The sequence below is a fragment of the Cervus elaphus genome, chromosome 30 (genome assembly GCF_910594005.1).
Source record: "Cervus elaphus chromosome 30, mCerEla1.1, whole genome shotgun sequence".
Classification (NCBI taxonomy): Eukaryota; Metazoa; Chordata; class Mammalia; order Artiodactyla; family Cervidae; genus Cervus; species Cervus elaphus.
Window position 1 is genome coordinate 74,398,753 of NC_057844.1, and position 7,997 is coordinate 74,406,749.

The 7,997-nt window shown below is 40.8% G+C and overlaps 1 non-coding gene across 1 annotated transcript; it reads right to left on the reverse strand.

The window, feature by feature from the left end:
- Positions 1-7,242: 7,242 nt before the first annotated feature.
- On the reverse strand, positions 7,243-7,326 carry LOC122687155. Its single transcript, XR_006339055.1, has one exon. It is a non-coding gene; the product is annotated as a small nucleolar RNA SNORD11 (small nucleolar RNA).
- Between the last annotated feature and the right edge of the window lie 671 nt (positions 7,327-7,997).

A 7,997-nucleotide genomic window follows, 5' to 3' on the forward strand; every position in this document is an offset into this window, starting at 1 on the left:
CAGCTATATTTAAAATGGATCACCAACAGGACCTCCTGTAGAGCTCAATGTTACGTGGCAGGCTGGGCGGGAGGGGAGTTTGGGGGAGAATGACTCCATGTATATGTAGGGCTGAATCCCTTTGCTGTTCACTTGAAACTGTCACAACATTGTTTGTGAATCGGCTCTATCCCAGTACAAAATAAAAAGTTTAAAAAAGTGTATTGTATACTTGAAAGTTGCTAAAAGAGTAGATCTTAAGTGTTCTCACCACAAGAGAAAAAAAGATTTAAAAAACTATGTGTTAGACATGGTAACTAATACTCTTGAGGCAATCATTTCACTAGGAATATGTATATCAAGTCATTGCATCACACATCTTAAAACTTACACAGTATTATATGTCAATTATATCTCAATAAAGTTGTGGGGAAATTCATGGATCACTTACCATATGCCAAGGAACTGTAAAAAGTTATTTTACTGACATTGATGTGAAACTTTATTATGCTTGTTGTTTTAATCTTTTAAGAAACAGCATAGCTTAGTGCCTGAGACCACAGGCTCTGGAAGCAGACACCTGGGTTCACAGCATAGCTGGCTGGTAATTAGCTCTGAAAGGATAACTATTATTTAGCTGCTCTAGGCTTTGTTGCTTCATCTGTAAAATGGGGGAAATATTGGCTCTGAATTCACTGGGGCGTTGTGTTGAATTAAAAGAGTGACACATGTAAAGTGCTTTTCTCAGGGCAAAGATAAATAAGCGGAGAGGATGAGAGAGGAAATTCCTCCAACAGTCAGGATCAAGAATGACAATTTGCAGGACACCCTGAAAATCCAGAACACAGGGATGTCTTTAATGCCTAAATTTCTGGATAATGATAAACAGACTCTGGAAACTTTTTTTTTTCCACTTCAGCATCTTTCTAAAATCTAGGAATCTAATTTCTTTGATCTTGGGTTCTAGTCTCCATAACTGTGAGACATTACATTTCTGTTGTTTAAGCCTCTCAGTTTGTAGTACTTTGTGGTGGAAGCTCTAGAAAACAAACACAAAACACTAGGGCAATTCTGTCATTTTCTTTTTTTTAAATTGAGATATAATTAATTTACAATGTTATTAGTTTGAAGTGTACAGGAGAGTGATTCAATTATACGTACCTATATTCTTTTTCAGACTCTTTTTCCATTATAGGTTATTGCAAGATATTGAATATTATTCCCCATGTATTTTCTTTTCTAATCAAAGTAAGACATAGCACTGAAAGGCATTATGACAAGTAACAACTTCCTGCCCCATCCTTCCCCTCTCTCAGTGCAGTTCTTTTAAAGGACCCTTTATAAGTCAAACAGAGGAGGAGAAATATCATATGACATTGCTTATAAATGGGGTCTAAAAAGAAATGATAGAAATAAACTTACAAGACAGAAAGAGACTCACAGTCAGAGAAGGAATTTATGGTTGTCAGGGGGAGGGACGGGGGAAGGGATAGTTAGGGAGTTTGGGATCAACATGTCCACACTGCTATATTTTAAATGGATGACCAACAAGGTTCCCAGGTGACTCAGTAGTAAAGAATCCGCCTGCCAATGCAGATGTGAATTCAATCCCCGGGTTGGGAAGATGCCTTGGAGTAGGAAATGGCAACCCACTCCAGTATTCTTGCCTGGGAAATCCCATGGACAGAGGAGCCTGGTTGACTACAGTCCACGGGGTCATGGAGAATCGGATACAACTAACTGACTAAGCATGAATAGGGGAATAATAGCTCAACACATTAAACTCAGTACTCTTCCTTTCATCTTTTTTTCTTATACCGCACAATTGTTTTATAATCTCTTTTCATGAGGACAAGATCTCTACCTGTCTACAAATTTTTGCAAACAAATTTTTAAAAGCCAAAACATTTTTTTTCCTCCTTCTGTCCTTTCTTTCTTCCTTCTTTTTTTTCCCCCCCTTTTTTTCTTCTTTTTTTGGAAAGAGTCAAAAAGCAAAGCTCTGAAGACGCCACTGGTGAAGTTTATCTTTAAACAAGACCTGGGAGGAAGTTGGGTTTTTCTGGGTGAGGATGAGAACTCTGGGGGGTGGTAAAGGGAAGAGGTAGGTCCCCCATTCCTGGAGGTTCCTCTCCCCAAGGAGCAGAGTCTCTTCAGCCTAGCCTGGCCCCTCCAGGTGAGCATCTTTGATCTCAGCTCCTGGAAGTTAGGCTGGGAGCTCGGTCAAAGCTAGCAACTTCCACTGCCATTTGGGAGTGCTTCCTGTTGCAGAGCTAAGAGGCTGCAATGGTTTTGTTGTATCCCTGGAGGGCCTCCCAGCAGCGGCCATCAATGTCCCAGGTGACTCTCGGCAGGAGGGACTCCTGTGAGCAGCTTCAGACTTTGTAGAGCCCATCCAGAATCACTCAGGGCCCAGGACACAGGTCTGTGTCTGACTCCTTGTGACCACCAGGCTCCTCCGTCCATGGGATTCTCTGGGCAAGGGTACAGGAGTAGGTTGCCATTTCTTTCTCCAGGGGATCTTCCAGACTCAGGGATCAAACTGGAGTCTCCTGCATCTCCTGCATTGGCAGGTGGATTCTTTACCACTGAGCTACCTGGGAAACCCCTCTGTGTCCCTAAATGTATCCCGATTCTTAAGCAAAATACCAGATATCTTCAAGGTTTCATTAAGGATGCAATAACCGACCTGAAAGTATCCAGAACAGAGTCAACTTCAGCCCTGCGGAGGTTTGTTTTCTTAGGCAGGCCCATCTCTAACTCCAGTTACACAGCAATCGGTGGAGTGCCATCGCCACCTGAACAAAGTGTCCTATTTGCTGATAACTCACGTAGCGAGAAAGAGGGAAAAGAAACACCAGTCACCTCACTGTGTGACTGTACATTATGAGGTTGGTTCTCCCGAAAGATGGGCATCTGACCCTGAACAAAATTCCCCACAGAGGAGGATCCACACAATTTCGAGCAGTGGTGCCGTCACTGGGAAAAGCATGCAGTCTCCCTACTTTGAAGATCAGCACTTACTTAGGTGTGTGAACTCTAGTGACTATTGTTCACTTTTCTAAGTCTCTTTATGATGTAATTGACCTCCTGAATATTATGAGACACTTGTCATTGTTTAAGATGCTTTAAATAAAGTTTATGCTTCTCAGAAATCATTAGAACCACAAAAAAGTCTACCTGGGCTATAAAATTTTTATTGTTACATTTTTATTTAGTAGTTACACCTCTTCCATCACAAGGCAACAAATGACATCAGTATTTCCTGAGTAAATACCAGATAACTACATTGTTATAGGCAGTGAGATGTTACAAAGGAAAAATTAGACAGGCGGAGATCTGACCAGAAAGATAAGACAAGGTAACAGCGAAATCAATGGGGCCGGGGGGGGCGGGAGGGTCAACTAGAAATATGTTTAACCATTTTTATAATTAACGTCAATTTTTTACAAGGCCAAATTTGCAAGGAAAATACTTTGTTGACTTTTTATGTTCTTCTTAGCTTTGTTCACATTTATCATGATTTCATTATGCTTTTATTTTCAAGCTCACTGTATTTTTTACTATGCCGTACTCACTATTTAAAAAAATATATTTATTTATTTGGCTATGCCAGGTCTCAATTGTGACATATGGATCTTGTTCTCAAACCAGGGATGGAACCTAGGTCCCCTGCATTGGGAGTTCAGAGTCTTAGCCACTGGACCACCAGGGAAGTCTCTTTATTTGTTTTAAGAGGAGATGATGAGATCGAAGTAAAATGTGCCGCCCTAAAAATTAGTTGCCATAAATATTCTCCAAGGAAAGAATTCTTTCAATGACAGCATTTCTGTTTCAATTTATAAATATACAAACTACTATTAAAATCTTTGCATTACAATATTTGCTCATGTACACATGAATGGGAACATTTCTTAGAGGGAAGTATATAGGTTATATGAAGCCCATTTGACTTAAAAGGAAATGTACATGAAGGGGTTGTGTGACTTCTCCAAACTCTCACCATGAGTCATAAAAGCAGAAATCAAGTTTCCTGACTTAGTCTTCCGCTGTGTCCACTTCATACTGTGTTCACTGATTTTTAAAAAGCAGCTACTTCAATCTGTTCTTAGATTCTTTTCAGAGCTGGTTATAGTTATGCCTACAATGGCTCAGGAAAATATCTGTATTTTATGTGTCTAGTTTTCTCACAGGACATTGACATCTTCACAGGACTTCAGAGCTGGAGCGGGTCTCTGAGAGCTAGTCCAACAGTCTCATTTTATAGATTGGGAATCTGAGGCCCAGAGTGGTTCAGAAGCTCCAGGAAAGGAGATGCTCCAAGGTAAACAATGGTATAGAAATGGATCCTATGAAAAAAGGTGAAAGGCACTGACGTTGCTTCCTTCAAACAGCTAATCAAATATGACCTCTGAGTATTAGAAGTGTTATGATTCAGGAAGTTTAATAAGGAAGTTGTTTCCCTCTGTCTCTACCAAGCACAAAAGGGAATGAGTTTTGCTTAGAGTGAGCAAAAAAAGAATGAGGATAAATATAAAAAAGAATTTTCTGGCAGCCAGAATGGTTAAAAAAACTGAGATAGGAAACCTAGAGATACAGTTCACCTACTGCACAATTCCTCTATAGAAGGTGTCAAAGTCAATGGTTGTTAGTATAATATAGTCACAGTTGTGCAACGGTAAACATAATCCATTTTAGAACATTGTCATCAGCTCAGGAAAAACCCATACCCTTTAGTTTTCGCTCACTGTCCCCTCCTTTCTCCTAGCTACAGGCAACCCCTAATCTACTTTGTCTTTACAGATTGATCTATTCTGAACATTTCATGTAAGCAGAATCTTATAATATGTGGTCTTTTGTGACTATCTTCTTTCCTTAGCATCCAGTTTTCAAAGTTCAATGTTGCCGCGTGTATCAGTTCTTCATTCCTTTTTTTAAATATTTATTCTCTATTTAGTTTCGGCTGTACTGGGTCTTAGTTGCTGCACATGGGCTTTCTCTAGTTGTGTTGAGCAGGGGCCACGCTCCAGCTGTGGCATGCGGATTTCTTACTGCGGTGGCTTCTCTTGTTGCGGAGCATGGGCTCTAGGCACTTAGGCTCAGTAGTTGTGGCTCACGGGCTCCAGAGTGCAGGCGTGGTTAGTGTGGCTCACGGGCTTAGCTGCCCCGTGACAGGTGGGATCTACCCAGACCAGAAATCGAACCAGCGTCCCCTGCATTGCAAGGTGGTTCCTTAACCCCTGGACCACCAGGGACGCCCTCTTCACTCCTTTTCATTGCCAAAATAATACTCTATTGCATGGATATACCACATTTTGCTTATCTGTTCATCAGTTGACAGGTATTTGAGTTGTTTCCAACTCTGGCCTTTGTGAATAATGTTGCCGAAAACATTCATCTGCCAGTTCTTGTGAGGACATCTGTTGTTATTTCTCTTGGGTATGTACCAAGATTGTGGAACTGCTGGGTCAAATGATAACAAGTACATTTAACTTTTTAAGGAATTGTAAGACGGTTTTACAAAGTGGCTGCCCTGGTTTTTTTTGTTTCTTTGTTTTAATTTTAATTGGAGGCTAATCACTTTACAATATTGTGGTGGTTTTTGCCATACATTCATATGAATCAGCCATGGGTGTACATGTGTTCCCCATTCTGAACCCCCCTCCCACCTCCCTCCCCATCACATCCCTCAGGGTCATCCCAGTGCACCAGCCCTGAGCACCCTGCCTCATGCACCAAACCTGGACTGGCGATCTATTTCACATATGATAATATACATGTGCCCTGTTTTCACTCCCACCAGTCATGTAAGAGGGTTTCAATTTCTCTGCATTCTCACCAACATTGTTATTATGACTTTTTGATGCTAGGCATTATAGTGGGTGTGAAGTGATAGCTCACTGTGGTTTTGATTCTTATTTCTCTAATGATTAATGATATGGAGCATCTTTTCATGTGTTTATTGGTAATTTGTGTATCATCTTTGGAGAAAGTTCTATTCAGATCCTTTGCTCATGAAAAAAAAAATTGACAGGTTAAGTGCAGATTAGATTCTTAGTCTCTGGGTTGCTTCAGATCGGATCCTCTATTATATAAGAGTCCTAGTTGCATGAGTTTGAATTGTTCCAATTCTGGTTCCATGAATCTACAATTTGGAAGAATTTCTGTATTTTAAGTTTGAATTTTATAGACGGAAAGGTGAGGAATAAAATGTTGCAAAAGGTCCCCACTTCCCACAGAGATGAACTTTAGAGTTAGAAGAGCTACAGAGATGCCTTTCAGGAAACTCCTCAGTTTGCATGGTAAGTCCTGCAAAACAGGTTTTCCATATCGGCGCAAAACCTGGCCCAGAAAGGAGCCAGTGGGCAGATGTGCTTAACTTCCCAAGACCTTTGAAAAAAATAAACCCAGTTTTTATCTGAATTACACTATGGGGTGATCCATCTTCAACCAGCTAAAAGGGTAGCTACGTTGTTCCACCAAATGTATGATGTAGCATGAAAATATACATCCCAAGAAAAGCAATTCAACAGGGTCTCATTATAGACATGCTCATGAAGGGTCCAGTCTTGGCAGGGAAAGCCAGCACTTTGCTTCTAGGCCATTCACTTCTTCTGAGTTCTTATGTCACTTAACTTAAAGATGAACATTTAGGCCCTTCCCTGGGGTCCAATAGTTAGGACTCCATACTTGCACCGCAGGGGGCACCCAGTGGTTAGGGCTGAATACTGCCACTGAAGGGGGCACAGGTTCAATCCTGGGTTGCAGAACTAAGATCCTGCACCCACACGGTATGACCAAAATAAATAAATAAAATAAAGATGAACATTTAAATTTGTTTTCATTTTTTTTTTTTAAGTCTGCAAGCTCTGCATTCCCATGTACCAGGTTGTGAGTACATAGATGTAGTAGTTTGAGGTTTGAGAATTTAGGGTAAAAAGGTGTGACCTGGGGCCAGGGAAGGCACCACAGTTGATCATTTAAACACAGTATGAGCTCACTGAATATTTAAGAATGAGTGACAGGAATTTTTCTTTTTTCAAGAACGGAAGATATTTACATTATCTATCACTAATATGCCCGTCACCATCTCAAACAGAATTAAAGTGGTGAAGTCTACATGAACAGGATTCAATTCATTAAAGGATTCAAACCTATTGTTGAGTGAAAAAGGACACCATGTCTAAGTAACCATTAGAAGGTTTACATTTTATTTTATTTATTTTTTTTTTTCTTTTTTTTTTTTTGTTTTTTTTTTTTCCACAAGTGTCTCAGAAGAGGTAGTGACTAAAGATGCCTTCACTATCCAAAAGGAAATCAGGCATACAAATAAAAATCATCATTGAACAGAAGGTTTACATTTTAAAAAGAAGAAGAGATCACGGTGGTTTCTGATTATCCAAGATTCTTATGGCTCATTTTGTGCCTAACACGGTGCGTGCATGTTCAGGCACTTCAGTCACATTGACTCTTTGCCACCGCATGGACTGTAGCCTGCCAGGCTCCCCTGCCCATGGGATTTTTCAGGCAAGAATACTGGAGTGGGTTTCCATGCTCTCCTCCAGGGGATCTTCATGACCCAGGGATGGAACCCACATCCCCTGCATTGCAGGCAGATTCTTTACCACTGAGCCACCCGGGAAGCCCATGCCTAACACGGAATAGAAGGCAAATAAGGCTGCAAAGCATCCACCCCAAGTCCCTCTATACCTGGTCTTCTAGCCTACCCTTACCACTATGATGCTTCCCACTCAACTATTTTTCCATCAGTTGCAACTGCTGATGAAGAAATCAATAGATAGTCCCCAGATTACAGTCTTTGGTATTGGTTTGAAATGCCCAAAGGTCAGCCAGGGCAGCCAAGGTCAGCCAGCAACTGGTCACTTTCCCAGGGGCTAGAGGAATGGCTGAGATTCATTCCTTTAATATGTTCGTCATACGTCTTACAATCACCTTGTAATCAACCATTGATTCTTAATCTGTATAACCTCTGATTTTGGACTCTTGGTAGGATCCTCAAG